Source organism: Lissotriton vulgaris, unplaced genomic scaffold (genome assembly GCF_964263255.1).
Source record: "Lissotriton vulgaris unplaced genomic scaffold, aLisVul1.2 SCAFFOLD_4428, whole genome shotgun sequence".
In the NCBI taxonomy this organism is placed as follows: domain Eukaryota; kingdom Metazoa; phylum Chordata; class Amphibia; order Caudata; family Salamandridae; genus Lissotriton; species Lissotriton vulgaris.
The window spans coordinates 149,228-167,797 of record NW_028254778.1 but is presented as its reverse complement, the minus strand read 5'-3'; the positions used below and the strand labels follow the sequence as shown (position 1 = coordinate 167,797).

General features: G+C 50.2%; 1 pseudogene; it reads left to right on the top strand.

Moving 5' to 3' along the window:
* The first annotated feature begins 15,018 nt into the window (after positions 1-15,018).
* Positions 15,019-18,256, top strand: LOC147659416 (E3 ubiquitin-protein ligase RNF146-like; annotated as a pseudogene).
* Positions 18,257-18,570: the final 314 nt, after the last annotated feature.

Below are 18,570 nucleotides of genomic sequence, written 5' to 3'. Positions count from 1 at the left end.
GTCCTAATAGTGCAAGAGTGCAATGTACTCCTTTAATTACGTAAACTAAGGAAAACCCTTTATTGTATAAATTAAAATACCTTTTAATTTCAAATTTGTTTTATTGGTTTCAAAAGCAACAGTAGACAATACATTGCAAGGGAGGCATGGTAGGCATAAAAGGCAAACAAAACAGAGAATTATACAGTGTCCAATAGGCGTATGGATAGTCAGTCGCAATTGGTATGACAACGGTTTAGTGCCAGGATTGCAGATGTCCCTTGTAATGAAGCAATGAAATCGTAGGAAGAAAAGCCCCAATCGAAACCCCCCCCGCTCCCCCCACCCCCTCCCAGTTCCCACCTCACCCAGTGTGCCGAACATGTGGAACAAACATAGCCATAGTCGTATAGTAGATGATACAATCACTCAGATGGTCACAAGGAGTCATGTGTATTCGCAGTGAGTCGTAGAATGCGCAAGTACTTAGGGCACGTGATCTCATTAAATTCTCTGGACAAGAGGGAAAGCAGTGGAAGCCAGACCTTTTGATAAGCAGCCCTGGAGTGCGTGAGCGTGGCGTGAATACGTTCCATTCCCAAGGTGAACCATATTTTATGTAACCAACCAATGTGAGTGGGTCTGGTGGTGGAGCCCCAGAGGGACAGGATATGTTGTGTTGCAGCCTGCATGGCGATCCCCATCTGGCGACCTCTAAGAGATTTCAGGGGGAAGGTGAGTGCATTGGGTAGGCCTAAAATGGTGTATGTCGGGAATCTGGGGACTTCGGTATCAAACGTGGAATCGATGTCGTCCAGGACCGTCTTCCAATAGTCCTGGACTTCACGGCAGTCCCAGAGAAGGTGAGTCAGGGTGCCCCTTTCCCTGCAGCCCCTCCAGCATAACGCACTACGTGTGGGGTTGCCCTTATTGAGCCGGACCGGGGTGGGCTGCCAGTATATGGCCAGCTTCGTCGCCGTTTCCCTGGAGGCGGTGTTGCGAGTGGTGTGGGCGGCTCTATAATAGACATAACTCCATTTCTTGGGTGATAAGACCCTCCATAGTTCTGCCTCCCATCGCCTCTAGCCTGCTGTCTTGCCTGAAGGGGTGGGGGGCGCAAGCATTTTGTAGAGGTTCATGATAAGATGTCTGTCCGAATCCTTTGTCACTAGCCCTTTCGCCAGGTCGTCATGGGCCTGCCAACTAGGGCGACGATGTCCGGGTGCGTAAGCCAGTGTCTAAGTTGGAAGTATTGAAATAAGTGAGGGGAGACAACATCATAACCCTGGATTATGTCCTTAAAGGGGAGGAAACCCTGCAGATCAAAGAGGTGGCCGGCCGAAAAGCAACTAATGCCGCTCCATTGCGGGAAGGCCCGAGGAGCGTTGCCCGGTGGGAACTCTGGGTTGTCCAGGACAGGTGTAAGTGGAGAGGGGAAGGTGGTGAGCCCCTTCTTGACCGCAACCACATTCCAGACCTGCATGACAGTGCGAGTAATAGGGGATCGCAGGAGGTAGAGCGGTCGGTGCTGTATAGGAAGGAATGGAATTTTCCAGAGGGAGGTACCAGCCATTGCCCTGTCCTGAAATAACCAGCGCTTCTCGGATTCCGGCCTGAACCACTCTACCAGATATCGAAGTTGCGCAGCCTGGAAGTACTGTAGAAGGTTGGGGATGCCAAGACCCTCCTCGTCTGCGTTCCGATAGGCTAGACGTTTATGTAGGCACGCCCGCTTGCCCTCCCAGATGAAATGATGGAAGGCGGCTTGTAGGGTCGGGATGGTGCCAGCCGGGGGGAGCACTGGGAGAGTCTGGAAAATGAACAGAATTTTCGGCAGAGCCGACATCTTAACCACCGCAACTCGTCCCAGTAGGGAGAGAGGCTGTTTGGCCCAGCGTGTAAGATCGGACCGAATTTGGGAAGAAAGGGCCGTATAGTTGAGAGTCAGCTTAGACTCTGTGGAAGCGGTAAGTGTTACACCCAAGGAGGGGGGTGCGTGGCCGAGGAGACTCCTCCCCCATAAGCAGGTGAAAGCGCCTGTTGTCGGGCGTTCCTGCCCTAGGGTAACATGAGGGATTTCCCCTTATTGATTTTGAAGCCGGAGATGGCTCCAAAGGACTCCAGCTCTGTCAGAAAGGCGGGGACAGAGCGGTCCAGGCGATCCAGAGCAGCGATGATATCGTCAGCGTAAAGGCCGATCACATGGGGCTCCCGACCAAAGGTCATGCCTTGGATGGCAGGGTTGTCACGGATCCTTTGCGCAAGAGGCTCTATTTAAAGGGCAAATAGAAGGGGCGAAAGATGGCAACCCTGCCTCGTGCCACGTTGAATCTCAAAAGGGTCCGAGCCTAGACCACCCATGCGGACACGAGCCTGAGGGCGGTGGTAGCAGCTCGCTATCCAGGCCTGAAACCGATCTCCTATCTGAAAGTGCCTTAGGACTTGTTGGAGGTAGGTCCAGTCTACTCGGTCGAACGCTTTATCCGCGTCGATAGCCAGCAGCGCAGAATCCGAGTTCTGGAAGTGAGCTTTATCGATCAAATAAAGTATACGTTTAGTGTTATCGCTGCATTGGCGATTTGGGACAAAGCCTGATTGATCAGGCTCCAGGATCCCGGGTAGAAACGGACCAAGACGCGCAGCTAGGATCCCCGTAAAGATCTTCAAGTCCAGGTTAAGTAAGGATATGGGCCGGAATGCGGAGCAGCACGTGGGTTTTTTGCCTGGTTTGGGCAGCATTATAATCTCGCCTGCCAGCATATCTGGGGGGATGGAGTTCGGGCCCTCGAAGGAGTTAAAGAGCCGGATGAGGACCGGAGCTAACAGCTGGCCAAAGGTTTTATAGAACCCGGCTGAAAAGCCGTCAGGTCCTGGGGCTTTAAGAGGGCGGAGGCGAGAGATAGCGGCAAGGACTTCGTCCAGGCGGATAGGGGCGTCTAGGGAATCCACGTTGTCCTGAGACAGCTCCGTGACGTTCGCCGATTCTAAGTAGTTATGAGCATCCTCCGACGAGACAGAGTCAGCCTTATATAGTGTGGCATAAAACGTCCTGAATGCGTCCGCGATCTGGGTCTCGCCAGAAATATCCAGACCAGAGTCATCTGTAAGGCTAGTGATTTTGGAACGTTGGGTCTTCGCCCTCAGGGAGCTAGCAAGCAATCGGCCCGTCTGGTTCCCCCCGACATAATAAGAATGACGGAGGCGTAGAGCGACAAATTCCGCTCGGTCCGTGTCTAGGCTGGCTAGTTGGGCTCTGGCGGCCTTTAGTTGTCTCCAGGCCCGCGGAGCACCGGTACGATTATGGACCCTCTGGAGTTCAGAGACCCGAGCCGTGAGGTCATCCCTCTTCGCCTTGTGGTCCTTGGCTTCCCTCGCTGCAATTGCAATGAGCTCGCCGCGGGCCACCGCTTTCAAGGCCCCCCATAGGGCGGACACAGATGTCCTGGTTGTGTCATTAATAGCCAAGTAGTCAGTGAGGCAGGCATGTAGTTGCTTGGTGACCTCCGGCCTCTGTAAGAGTGTCTCGCGCAACCGCCATGTCCCAGGGGGGCGGGCGGACCTGGGAACCTGTTGCGTCAGTTCCACAGCATCGTGGTCAGACAATGCCGCTGGGGTGATGCTTACGTCTTTGAGGATGGCGAGCAGTTCAGAAAAACCTAAGTAGTAGTCTAACCTGGTGTATGTGCGGTGGACGTGGGAATAGAACGTGAAATGTGATGTGTTGGGATGCGCAGATCTCCATAGATCCACCATGCCCCAGTCACGTAACCAGTCGTTACCGGCAGCGGTTATGGCGCCGGTGTCCCCGTACCGATTACCCGATCTGTCCATGTTTGTGTCCATCACTAGGTTAAGGTCCCCCCCTACAAGCAGAAGAGGAGCAGGGGAGTGAAGGGACTCGGAGATGGCATATTTTAAAAAGGTTTCCTGCCCTGAGTTCGAAGCATATAGTGAAACAATCGTAAAGCTTTGTCCCCATAATTGAGAAGGTGTGTGCTAACAGCCTACCTTTAATCTCCCCCACTTTGTCCCCCACGCAGCCGCGGAAGCGCTTGGAGACCAAAATAGCCACCCCCGCCTTCTTTGCTGGGAGCGAGGAAAAGAATTGCTGGGGGAAAGCGTGCAAGCGCATCCTATGTCAGTCTTTAGGTAGGAGATGGGTTTCTTGCAGTAAACATATATCGGCTCCTGAGTTCTCCAGGTAGGATATCACAGCCCTCCTTTTAATCGGGTTATTCAAGCCCTTAACATTAAGAGTTAGTACCTTCAGACTAGACTCCATCATAGGAAGTCACGCGGGCCACCAGCTGTGAAAGTACAATCCCCCTGATGGAGCTGATAACGACTCGGAGAGCATGTCAGTTCCCGCGGAACCCCCTGGCACACTGGGTCCCTCCCGCAACCCCACACCCAGTCCCCTGTCCCCGCAGCACCCCCCCAAACATCCCCGTACCAACTGACGCCCATCCCCCATCCAGGACCTACCCCCCTCCCCAACTGTGGTCCCCCTCCTTCCCCCCCATAACAACAACTGGAACCACAACTTCATCATAGTCCTGGGCCTATCCAGACAAAGTTCAGGCCCACAGAGTCTTCACGTGGAGGTGTGTGTGGCAGTGGAACCCCCGTCGGCCCCCCATCTCCCCCTGACCTGCTAGTCCTGAAGTAGATAAACCCCCTTACACAGCTTCAGCCAAAACCGATTCCTCAAGGCAGTGCCCAGAACCCATGGATCACTCCGACGTCGCTGTGTCCCTGGATACTTCTTGGATGGCCGCCACCTGTTCCTGCGCCATCAGCTGAGGATCCGGCTTCCGGGACCTCTTGGGTCCACCCCGGCGCTTGACTCGCTGCCAGCCATCGACTGAGGTTCGTGGGGAGGACTTGGGCGAGGGCCGCCCCGGCAGATCATCTCTCTCTGAGGTCTCGTCAAGAGTGATTCCCAGGAGTGTGCATGTATCCTGCAAGGATCGGAGCTGGTGCAAAGTCCTGTTCCATTTGAAGATTATTCGAAAGGGATGGCCCCACGAGTAAGGAACGCCATTCTCCTGCAGGAAGGTGGCGACTGGTTTGAAAGTTTTTCTCTTCTGCAGGGTAATGGCTGAAAGATCCTGGAATAATGATACTGGGTGGCTTTGGTAGAGGAGGGGTTGCTTCTTACGGGCCTCTTGCAATATACGCTCTTTCAACGGAAAGTCTGGGAGGAACGCCAGGCTGTCCGAGGGGGAGCAGGTGCACGACGCGCCAGGCCCACCCTGTGCGCCCTGTCAATGCGTATGACAAAGCCTTCATTTTCTCCCAAAATGTGTCTGAATAGGCCCTGCAAGAAGAGAACGACATCCGATCCTTCCATTTTGCGTGGCACACCCCGGACCCGTATATTATTCCTTCGGGACTGGTTTTCAAGGTCTTCTGCGTGTGCTTGCAAATCTACCTGCTGCTCTTTGAGGCGCACCACCTCCTGCTGTAGTTGCTCTATCTCTTTGGCTCTGGAAAGGTCGGCCTCCTCCACCACAGCCACTAGTTCCCCGAGGCCGTCCACGTCCCTGCGCAGTTCCCTGAACTCTTCGGCCATATCCTGTTTCAATGTCTGGAAGTCTTCCCTTAAGGTGTTAAAGAGAGTCTCTAGGAAGGATTTGGTGATGGGGGTGCCTGCATCGTCTGGCCCCGGGATGGCCTTCGGGGTCCCTGAGGGTACGGGGCTTTTGTGTCCCTTGGGGGCGCCTTTCCCCAACATATCAGTTATCGTGCGCCCCGCTCTGCGGTGTCCCGTAGCCATGATGCCTGGAAATATCGGCTGCGGAGGGTCTCAAACCGTGCCCGCCGCAATGGAAGCAGAGCCAATATGGGGCGACTCAGCAACAGCCAAGGGAGGGCTCTGCCCGCCTGCCCGGGCCCCACGAGTGAGTTTAGGCCGTCCCTCTCACTGCGCCTTGCAGGCGCACCGGGCCAGTTTCGCAGTGCAACATCGAGCGGTGTTCCACGCCCCTGTCACATAGCTTTCAGCCGGTTCCCCCAGTGCTTTGGACCTTCCACACTTCCCTCTCGGGGCAGCACCGCAAATGCCTCTGGCTCCTGGTCCCGCCGCCGGTCCCCGCCACCTCAAAGTCTCAGGCCTCGGGCTCCGGTGCAGCTCTATCAGTTCTGCACATAGGCTCACACCTCAGGTTGTAACCTCTGTCGGGAAAGTCCCGGGACCACTTTGTCTCCCCCACAGTCGCCGCCGCATCCAAGGTGCCTGCCGCTTTTAGCCCGACCACCCCATAGCAGTGCTAGGCCCCCAAGCCGGGGGCTCGATTTTCGCAACCCAGGCAGCCAGGCGCAACCCCGGCCCGGAGCAGCACGCACTCACCGGGTCAACGGCGCTGGTCGCCACCACGCTCCTTGCTGCAGGCAGATCCACTCCGCCTCCCGGGCTGCCAGGGCCTCACCAGTGCGGGAAAGGTCACCACACCAGAACGGGCCTCGGGGTCAGGCCCCAAAGCCGGGGGCTCGGGTATCGCGGCAATCCGGCGGAGGCGCCCTCGGTGCGCTGTCACTCTTCGCGGTGGCGGGCGAACTCCTGGTGATCGCCGCAGCTCAGCGACGCCTCTTGGTCCGCCGTACACTGGGATCCAGCCTCCTCCGCGGCTAGAAGCTCAATCGCCGCCGGCGGTAGCCGCCCGCTACGTCCAACAAAAGGACGGGCAGGACTCCGCTGGGCTAAAATACCTTTTTACAATTAAAAAAGCATACCCCAGATGTACCTACATCTTAAGATGTGAGTAGATAATTTTTAAAATGTTATTATGCCATTATTATCTTTGACTATGTGCTGCATAATAGGTTTTGTGTTTTTGTTCAGATTTGCTTGGGTCTTTGTAGTGGATGTCATAGCAAAGATTACACTGCTGGCTTCACAAGTCTTTCATAGACATAATCTAAAAACTTTGCTAGTTTCCCTGGAAAAAAGAGTTAGTTTACAGGGTAAAGCAGCAACTTGTTGCTTCCTTGATAGTGCATAGTTTTAGTTCTTTAAATTTGGAAGTTAACATTTTCTTTTGTAGATCTTGAAGGTTAAAGCAGATATACACTATGCTCTAAAGATTTTCTTTTGTAGTTACGTAGGCTGCATGTTTTTTGGGCGATGTGTTTATTTCGCAAACCTTCAAATTGTCTGATTTGGAATGCATAATAGTCTGAACTTAAAAGTATTTCAGTTTGATCCCAGCTTCTAGATTTGAATCAATATATGGTTGTCTTATTTCAAGGTTAGATTCTAGGTATTGCTCCATAAATTTAAAGTTGACCACAATGTTCAAATCTCGTGTCCTAGCTGAGCCTCTCAAAGCCTTTTTTTATAGTCAATTTACAGTTCAGTCTTGTCCAGTTGGTCAATGTTGGTAAATTATATTCCTGGATTTTTCCAGCTGCTGATTCTAGACTGAAATGTAGGTTATTCAATGAATTTGCTTTTTGAGCTACGTATATTAGCCCCTTCATTGTAACCTTGTTTTCCTTGAATCAGTTACATAGCTAGTTGATCACTTGTGATACATATAGGGTCCTGACACATGGAATATTGAATTCCAGATGGATTCTTGAATGTGGCATTGATGGACGAAGGTTAAATAGCACTTATGTTCTGTGTGTAAATAATACTTGCAGTCGTTTTTGGTAAACTATTAATGCATATGACAGTAAAAGAAGGAGCTTTCCATTCAAAGCACATATTGCTGGACTGATAGCTTTTCGTCTGTAGTCATGAGTGCATCTTTTAACTGATTTTATATTGTATTTGCCTTAAGTTTAGGCTTTGCTAGGTGATTCAATCCACATAGTTTGGTGCCCAGTGTATTCATATGTGTTTACTTCCTTGGTGCATTGTTGACCTAACATTCAAACAGTATTTTAGTTTTGTGATGTTGACTGTTAATCCACTCTTTGTGCTGAATTCATTTAAGACTATTGGTTGTTTCTATATCTCAATGGGATTTTGTGAGAAGGTTGCTAAATCATAGGCATAAGCAGAACGGCTTATGGTTTGGGTGCCTAGTTTGCATGGAAAATAATCAATATTGTTTTTTTGTTTTTTTTGTATTAGCGTCTTGCCACGTACGCACCGCCGTCTTTGTAGGTCCCGACAGAGTCTTGACCACCGATTTTGAGTAGGGCGCCCTATAATAATTACCCCCGGGTAGCAGCCATCTGTCCATAGCAAAAGCAGGATTTAATACAGGACCATACATACCATGGTTGATGGCACCCAATTGAGCAGCACAGTAATAGCGTTTGATGTCAGGGAGAGCGATTCCCCCGTCATACCAGGGGAGCGTCAGTTTGGCAAGAGCAATACGAGGTCCCATATCAACTTCCTCTGAAGGTCTTCGACAGCATGAAAGTAGCTAGCGGGGACAATATCAAGAGTGTTCTGGAGAGCGTACAAAAAACGAGGCAGAGACATCATTTTAAAGGGGCGCACGGCCAAGCGGCGAAAGCGGAAGTTTACGCCAGCCCGCGACGTCCTGTTTCAATCTAGCCAGAGGTGGGAGAAGGTTCTGTTCATAACGGGCCATCGGACCCAATGAAATAAAGATACTGAGGTTCTTAAATCCCGTGAGAGTCACCTGAATAGGGCAGGTACGTGGGAGGAGAGGGACATCACCAGAGAGAACGTATAAATAGGATTTCGACCAATTAATAATCAAACCAGAATTCCTACCAAAGGAGGCCAAGACATCGCACAGAACCATCAAAGACTTCCGGGGTGAGGTCAGATACAGTAATATATCATCCGCGTAGAGCCAGATGCGATCCTCGAATTCAGGAGACCATTGAATACCCTTCATCAAGGGTTCCCATCGGATCCACAATGCAAGGGGTTCTAGGGCTAGGGCAAACAATAACGGAGACAAGGGACAGCCCTGACGAGTGCCTCTTCCAAGACTAAACTGAGTAGAACCACGACCATTCACTACAATTTGCGCAAGGGGGTTCTCGTAGAGAAGCCGCACCCAGCCAATAAAACCAGGTCCAAACCCGAACTTAGCCAACACGGCCCATAAGTATGGCCATTCCACGGTATCGGAAGCCATCATGGCATCCAATGACGCCAAGACGGCCGGCTCACGCAACGTTGCAGCTCTCGCAAGAACGTCGTGCAGACACCTAAGATTCAGAGCAGTATTTCTATAAGGAATGAAACCAGATTGATCCAGGTGTATCAATTCACTGATAACGGTGATCAAGCGGTTAGCCAGCAATTTTGCAAGGATCTTAGGTTCAGCGTTCAAAAGAGAAATCGGCCTGTACGATGTGCACCTATCTCTTGGTTTCCCTCCCTTATGGATCACCACAATGGTCGCGAGACGTTGATCGCTGGGTAGAGAACCGCACTCCAGAGACTCCAAAAACATATCTCTTACATAGGGCGCTATCCTGTCAGGCGGCAATTGGTAAAGTTCAATAGGCAGGCCGTTAGGACCCATAGTTTTTCCCGAACGCAAGGAGCGAATCGCAATAGCCACCTCATCCGCAGGATTTGGAGCATCCATATGTTCCCTATCCAAATCAGAAAGACGCGGTAGAGCAATATCCCGCAATAATAGATGTGAATCTTCCTCCGGCCTATCCGACACAGAGGCATATACTGACTGAAAGTGATCAGCGAAACACTGAATGATCTCTTCAGGGTCAGAAACCCGGCAACCACTCGCTGTCTCAATCACGGGCACCACACGACTGGCCCTATCCTTCTTATCTAGCCACGCTATCAATTTGCCAGCTTTATCCCCTATGTCATAAAGCCGTCCCTACTGTTCTCTACTCATTGCCTTAGCTGCGTCAGTAACTAGCGCCTTATAGTCCAACTGCTTAAGCCGCAAAACATGCATCTTAGCACGCGTTACCTCCAGTTCCAGGCCAAGCTCAAGATCGGCTATCTCCGCCTCAATCTTAACCACCTCCTCGTCTCTCCGTTTCTTAATACCTGCAATTAACGACAGGGCCTGGCCCCTGAGAACAGTTTTGAAAGCCTCCCAGAGGGACACCGCAGACAAAACCGAACCCTCATTCTCAAGAAAATAGTGATCAAGAGATTTCACCAGATCCGCACAAGTTTTAGGGTTCCGGAGGTACCACGGGTTGATCGGGGCTACCCGACCCTCCGTCCCAGGACTAAACCCCATACAGAGCCATAGTGGAGAATGATCAGAGATCCCCCGAGCAAGATGCTTAACCTCGGTAACAGAAAGCGCCTGTGCAGCCGGGACCAAAACATGATCAATTCTAGAAAGGCCACCATGTGCTCCCGAGTGAAAGGTATACTGCCGCTGAACAGGATGCAACAACCTCCAACAATCTACCAAGCCTAGAGTATCAATGAAATCATGAAGCCAGTTCTGTGCCCCCTTAAGATCTCTAGGTAGGTGCCGATCCGCCATACCGGAAGCTACAGCGTTAAAATCACCACCCAAAAGCAATGACCCCTTGGGGAGAGCGAGGATCACCCGCCCTAAGTCCGCGAAAGTAGTAGACTGTAGGCCAGGGGGGACATAAATGGAAACCAGGGAAAGAGTTCGACCCTCCCACCTACCCGTTAGAGCGACATAGCGCCCCCTGTCATCCAGGACCGTTGAATCGATCTCCAAGGGGAGAGAAGTCTTGATCAGAATACCAACCCCCCTTGAGCCTGAGGAAAACCCAGCATGGGCGACCAGACGATACCCCTTCCTATTCATAGCATGACAAGTATTACCTATCAAGTGAGTCTCCTGAAGAAGGACTACATCTGGGGAAAGGCGTTTCAACAATTGCAGCACTACCCCGCGTTTAATCCTATCCCCCAACCCATTCACATTCCAACTCATCAATTTCAGCCACCTAACCACATCTGAAAGTGAAAGTTCCAACCCCAACGAGAATCCAGCACTTCGATCAGAAAGTCTAACAATACATTGCCTTGCAGGAAAACAAACACACACCCCAACTGGAACCCCCCACTCCACCCACCAACATCCCGTTACAACCCCCCCACCCTGCACCCCTGCATAAGACTAAAAAGCCACCCCAACTTGCAGTGTGCCTGTCGCCCCCACATCAACTAAGCTACAAGAAAGTAAGACAGAGGAGGAAAGAGACCCACCAATAGCCCTGTAACCCCCCCCGGATGTCACAGCCATTTATATTACAATAGTAGCAAACCACATTTCGAGGCCAACTGGGGGACCCCAGAAACCAGGCAAAGGTGTCTATTCCTGTTCCATCTGTCCGCCCTCTGCCCCTCCGGATTGTTCCTCCGGTGCAGGATGGTTCGGTAAAGTGTCAAGCCAGTCAGCCACTGCATCAGGTTGATCGAAAAAATAAGTGCGCTCAGCGTGTTCGATTCTCAACTTGGCAGGGAAAAGCATAGCGTATTTTAGGCCCATATCACGCAGTCTCCTCTTTACCGCCAGGAAACCAAGTCTCTGCCTTTGAACAGATTGGGTAAAGTCCGGGTAGAAGTTGATTGTAGCGTTCTCAAACTTAGTAGGCCCACTCACCCGCGAAGCCTGCAGGATAGCGTCACTGTCGCGAAAGTTGAAAATCCTTGCAATCATAGGCCGCGGCGGGGCACCCACCTTTGGCTTACCGCCCGGCACTCTATGGGCCCGTTCGACCTCGAAAAAATTACTTAGTCCCTTGGGCGCAAGATGGTTAACAACCAAGTTTTCGACAAAGAGGTCAGCTGCAGGGTCTTCCGCCTGCTCCGGAACACCGATGATGCAAACGTTGTTCCGCCAAGCCCTCCCTTCAAAATCCTCCAGATGACGAACGAAGAGATCATTCAAGACCCTAAAATTGCAGACCTCTGACTGCAGGTCAGTAACATCACTTGTCAAACTGGAGGTCTTAATGTCCAACGCCTTGACTTTCTCATTAGTTTTCGTCAGGTCAGTACCGATCAGATTAACATCGATCGCCACAGTGTCGAGTTTATGGGTGAGGGTCTCCGTTTGTTGCCCGAGGGAGGACTTGATCCCATCTATGGCGGCCATAACGTCCTGTAGGGTCGGTTCGGTTTTCGAAGTCGGAACATCTCTAGTGTCCTCTAGCTATCTGCCCGGTCCGCTGGGAGATCCCTTAGTTTGGGCATATTGTTGGTCTGAGTATAGCCACCACGCCTGGTTGTCTTGAGCTTCTGCTTTTCACCCTCTGGTTTCCCCGCCATTGCGGAGTACAGACGGACGTGAAGCAGATAGGCCAGATAGGAAGATGGCGGTTCAGGACCTCGGGACCATGGCCCAGCGTCACTCAGGAGGGCACACACCAGGTATCAAAGCAAGAGTCTCAAAGCGGTGAGGAGGTACACTCGGATGTAGCAGAGAATAGCTGACCTCGGCACTAAGGGGCCGTTTGCTGTCGATTCTCCCTCAGAGAAAGGCCAAATCGAAAGTGAAAGTCAACCAGACCAGTCGACCCCACCACCTCAAGCCGATGTTGTTCAACTGCAGCTCGGGCACTGTGCCAACTCAACAGCCGGGCATCACGGAGGCGTAGGCCGCAATCTTCAAAGCACCACAACTCCGGTCTCCGGGGTCTGATTCGGAATCTGAAAGCAGATCTCGCCTCACCCGTGGTTCATCTTCACAGATATGCCAATGAAGGACAGGATAAACAACAGGATAGATGTGGGAGGCTACGAGGGTCTCGGGAGCCCTGTGCTCACGCGGCCATCTTGGTCGTGCGCGAAGCTCCTCCTCCATAATCGATATTGTTGATATAGTCTGATATATCTGAAATGTAGAGGGAGAAAAAGAGAGGTGCCAGCACACATTCTTGTTTAGCACTGTTTTCGATATATGTTTTGGGTGAGAGTCTGTCGCTGTCTGAGATATTAATTCTCACCCATGTCTCCCTGTGCATGATGATTATGTGATATAACAGGGCTTGATCAATCTCCCTCAGAGAGAGAGTTGCTCATAGTGGATTACTGTTTACTTTGTCGACAACTGTGTTGTAATCGATGAAGCATACAAACAGTGATTTGCTTTTCGTCTGTGCTTTCTCAGCCAGTATTGTTAGGATTACAATGTTATCAGTGGTTGACAATCTGGGAAGGAAACAGGTTTGGTTGGCTTTTCAAAGGTTGGTCTTGGTCACCCAGCTAGTTAAAGTGTTCAATAAATGCTTGGCCAACATCTCTGCGAGAGGTCACAGAGGCCATCAGGGAAACCCTAGATGGTGGGGGCAAGGCCACGCTGATCATGCTTGATCTGTCGGGGGCTTTTGACACCGTCCCCCATGACCATCTCCTTTTTAGACTCTGGGAGATTGGCCTGAGGGGGACGGTGCTCAGTTGGTTTAGATCTTTTCTTGCCAACTGCCAGCAGACGGTCTGGGCCCCCCTTTCTCTGCAATAATGCCGCCTCTGGAGTTTGAGGTGCCTCAGGGCTCTATTTTGAGCCCCACTCTTTTTAATATCTATATGACCCCTTTGGCGGCATTGGCGGAGGCTTTTGGGGCTCAGATTGTATCATACGCGGACGACACCCAACTCTTGTTCACGTGTGATAAAGGATCTGACTTTCACAGTGCAAACATCAGGGGCTGCCTTGAGGCTGTTTTCAACTGGTCTGAACAGAACAGCCTCAAGTTCAACTCCGACAAATCGGAAGTACTCTTCTTTGACTGCCCTGCAGACCCCAGGTAGAAGGACTGGTGGCCTGTGGCCATGTTTTCCACTGACAGTGACTCAACGGTCGCTAAAAACATGGGAATCCAAATAGATAACAGCCTTTCCCTTAAACCCCAGGTTCTGGGCCTGGTCGGCAAATGTTTTGCCACTTTAAAAATGGTTAGAAAATTCCTCCCTCTGTTGTCCTTTGACCATAGAAGAATTACCATACAGGCCTTGATAGGCTCGCGCCTTGACTACTCTAATGTGTTGTACTTGGGCCTTCCTGACTTCCTCTTAGCCCGCTTGCAGGTCGTCCAGAATTCAGCGGCTAGAGCCATCTTCGGCCTCACGAGGAGAGCAAGAGCCAGTGAACTGCTTAAAACTTTGCACTGGCTCCCGATCAAAAAGCGTATTGCTTTCAAAACGCTCACCATGGCATTCAAAGCCCTCCACGGTCTCGGTGCCAGATATCTTCAGAGAAGGATGAGCTTCTACACACCCTCCAGATCTCTGAGAGCTTCCACTCAGGCCATGGCTGTCACACCGCCGATTAGGCGTGCCCGGTGCGGGGGGTCGCTCTTTCAAGCGCCTGGCACCCCAGATGTGGAATGCCCTTCCTCTCTCTCTGAGAGTGATTAACAATCTCTTTACTTTCAGAAAAAAATCTTAAAACTCTTCTTTTCACTCAGTAACCCTTTCACCGCCCCCTTCCGCCTTGACTGAGGATCTTCCAGCGCCGGGACACTCTTCGGAGTAGCCGTGCGCTATAGAAATCCACCGTATAACATAACAATGTAGGACTATCAGTCTAAAGTTAAGCGGATTGCCTTTGGGACTCTTTATATGGAGTGGCTGGATTACAGACTCTTTCCATGTTTGTGGGTTCTTCCAGAGTCTAGCACTTGGTTGAATAAGGTTTGCTGAAGGGGGCCCCACAAAAGTGGATCTTGTTTTATCGAGGCTATTGATGTCCTGTTTGGGCCAACTGCCCTCCAAATTTTGCTTTTCTCTGTCAGATGTGAAATTTCATCTTTGGTAGTCAATAGGTTGTTGTTGATATAGGCCTGAACTTGCAAATGATGAGGAAATGGAGCTGCTGAAGTGAAGTTTTCTACGTGTTTTCTATGTGGCGAACGGGATGAAATAGTCTGTAGGTCTATAAACCTGAGTCCTGGCTCTGATCAAGGTCCTAAATAGTTTGCATTTTGGAGGGCAGTCCATGCATTTTCTTGTTGGGTAATTTTGATATTCTTAATTATCTATCTATAGTTTGATTTTAATATTTTTTATAAATATGTCTCGATTGGGAGACCATGTTCCCCAAAGAATGTGTCTTAATGATCTACTAAAAGTTTGCTTCGCAGTTGTAATATGATTGGTTTGGTTCGGATTGTTATTGCTAAATGGAGATGTGCAGCCTGCTTGGGAAGACTTGTATTTTACGTGCCTTCAGAGCACTCGGTGCACTAAATCTAACTTCATCCAGTGTGTGGAAGTAAGTTGGGGGTTTCTGAGGAATGCGCTTGAGCCCCATTCCTCAAGTCAGTTTGAGCAACTCTACCTTTGAAATCTGGGCTAAACATGCTAGGGCAGACTCTACTAAGTTCCCTAAAGAACACTTCTAGATAGACTAAGGGCCTTAGGATTTGGTGGAGAGAGTACTCAGTCAGAAAATGATGCATGTTCTGTCCACTTTTATGTCCAGTGCATTGACTGTAATGCTCTTGTAATATAGCAGACAGAACATCTGCCGTGGTATGATAGAAGATGAAGATAGCAAGACACCAAATGTGTGCTCCACCTTAGTCAGGTTCCCAGAAATGTACTTTTGTGTGGTACAAAGTGAAGCAAGAAGGAAAACACAAGCCAGACTGAGATGGGAATTGGGGACAGTAATATTTACTCCCCTACCACTTTCCTTGCTGAGAATGAGCTTTGAAATGGGGATATCTGAACTCTTTTGTTCTGTTGCAGGAATGCAGTCGGCAAAGTCCCAATCCTGCAGCCTTGCAACAACATCCACAGTAGATGAAGCATTGGCTACTGCTTCTGCAGCAGTAAGGTTTTCAATAAAAGCCAATGGAAAGTCAAAGAAGGACATCAGTCTTCCTACTGCGGCTGCCGATAGAGAACATATGTATTCCATGTTGCCATTTGAATCAGGTGAGTAGGCAACTTCTTATCTCATGTGCAAGTTTTATGCCTCACATTATATGTAAATGTAATGTAATGTAAATGTATTGGCATTTATATAGCGCACTACTTACCCGTAGGGTCCCAAGGCGCTTCGACCGCTGCGAAACCCTTCCTGGCTTCCCTGAGAGATGGTCCCTTAATGGGTATCTCCAGGGTGAGACCAGGCATCCCCGGCGGTCTGGTGGGGCCGTTAGTGAAGATGAGGCAAGCTAATGCCCAGAGTTGCCGAGTGTGATTGCTGATCAGAGTGGGCACCGAGGCGAGAGAATTATCGAGTCCGCTGACCCTGGTCCAGAAACCTGCCGCGCCGGGAATCGAACCCTGGTCCCGGGCCGTCCTCTGCTCTCGGGTCTGCCGCCTCTAACCAGTGAGCCACACTACTTCACTTCAAGAATCTGGTCATTTTTATCCACTCCACCCATGTACTTGTAATCAAGTATACAGTTGGGTTTGTGGACTTCTGACCCCAAACCGTGACCACAGAAGTGATCTCATCGTGTAGTGTAGTGAGCACATATACTTCCAACCTTTTGAAAATCAGTGAGCAGTTTGTGGAAACGCAGCACACGGCTATCAGTGGCGGTTTCTCCCCGAGGGCGTCGGGCCTCTGCCCCCGTTACTCATACGCTCATATTTTATTTTATAAAAAAATATTACTCATAGGCTCATATTTTATTTTAAAAAAAATATCCATTAATATTTATTATTACCATGACAGTGATCGTTCGTTGTGGCGGCCGGCTGCAGGCATGTCACGTGACAGTCTCCGTGCATGCTCACTCTTGCGGGCCCAAAGAAGACTAAGTGTTTGCTGGGCTGATAACCTCACTGCTGTGAAGGCTGTGATGGCATCAGCTCAGAAAAGACCTAGCTTCAGGGCCCATTCTCCACCCTCTGATGGCATGGAGGCAAAGTTAGCCCCAGGCGTTTTAAGTCCAAGCCCGGTATCGCTAACACTCCACGTCAATCAGAGAGTGGAGCCCTTTCCCAACTCATTACAGGTTGTGGTGGAACCCTCCCTGTGACGAGTTGGAAAAGGGGTGTGGAAGGCGGGAAGCCGAGGATTCGAGTCTGTGTAGACTAGACCTCAGACTGCTTCCCGCGCGTGGTTGAACTTTCAAGAAAGAAGCCACTGCGTCACTGGCACGGAATGCAGTCCCCTGAGACAGTCCATTACTTCAGTGCACTGTTGCTGCTTGCCGGTGCCACCACAGCAGCACTGACTCGTCTGCAAGGGTCTAAAGTTAACTCAGGAGTCACCCGCAGCCCAGGTAAGGCCCAGGCGGGCCTTTTTTAAAGTTTATGGTAGAGCGGCGTTGATAGAGTGAGACAGCATTGCAATGGCTGGATGGCAGCAAAGGCAGGCATCGGGATGTGATTTTGTAATATTCGCGAGATTGAAGGATGGCTGGCTGTGCAGACATTGATCATTCAGATAATATGCTTCCTACCAGCAAGAAACTTGTTGAGCCATGTTTTAATGCAGCTGCTTCTCTGACTGTTCCTGAATGTGCCATTTGCTGACAGACGTGTGTGCACCCAGTCATTTTGCCATGTAAACAAGTATTTTGCTACCTGTGTGTGAAGTGATCTTCCTGGCTTGGAAAGCGATGCGCCCTGTGCCGCCAAGAGATTCCTGAGGACTTCCTTGACAAACCAACCTTATTGTCTCAGGAGGAATTGAAAGCAGCAAGTAGAGGGAATGGAGAGCATGCATGGTATTATGAGGGCAGGAATGGATGGTGGCAGTATGACATGCGCACAAGCAGAGAGCTAGAAGATGCCTTTACTAAAGGCAAAAAGAACACAGAAATGTTGATTGCTGGGTTTTTGTACATAACAGATCTAGAAAACATGATACAGTTCCGGTGCAATGAGCAGGGCAGGCGGCACAAAATCAAGAGGGACATCACAGACATTCCAAAAAAGGGCATTGCTCGTCTCCGGTTAGATTGTGCGCCTACATCTCTCAGCTTATCTAGAGAAAGTTCGGCTGATGGAGCAGACCTTAATGTTGCACAGGGAGCTGGACCAGTTCAACCACCAAATCCTACATTCACCTCTGGACTCCTAACCTCCCTCAGTGATCAGCCTACAAGCCTGTTGATGCAATCTGTAGATACTAGCACTTCCATAGAGACCTCTTTTGCCCTCTTGCAAATAAATGTAGAGGGGCCTATTGACTGGAATCATAGGCTAGAAGGAGAAGAGGACAGAATTGAGTCTTCTGGTGGGGTGGCGTCCCCAGATGTTTCTGTGGAAGAAATTGAATCTGATACTAGCAGTGATAGTGAGGATAGATCTGCTGACCCCCAGATTCACTTGTCATCAGTGAAACAGAGACTGTTAAATTTAAATGCAGGCCACAACGTGCAAGATAGAAGTGGCACTGACAGTGGGCATACAAGGGCTAACAATGCCTCTAGAAGGCCAGATGGAGAGTGAACAGTGACTGATGCCTAATTGCCCGCATACAGAAGACTGTCTTGTGAAATGCTTACAGTCATTAGTGTTGCACATGTAACAATCGGTGTTTGGATGGAAATTTGCTCTGTGCCTTAAGTTGTTCCCCCCTTTTCAGCTAGGAAGCTGTCTTAATGTAGGAATCTGTAGGTAGCTTATTCAAGGGGTCTTCATCTTATTAATATTTTCACCCATCTCGCGTCTTATCTTATTACATTTTGACAGTGTATCCCAGCATGCATCTTGGAACACCCTCATTATCTGACTGGGTGTTTATTAAGTCTACAAACACTAAA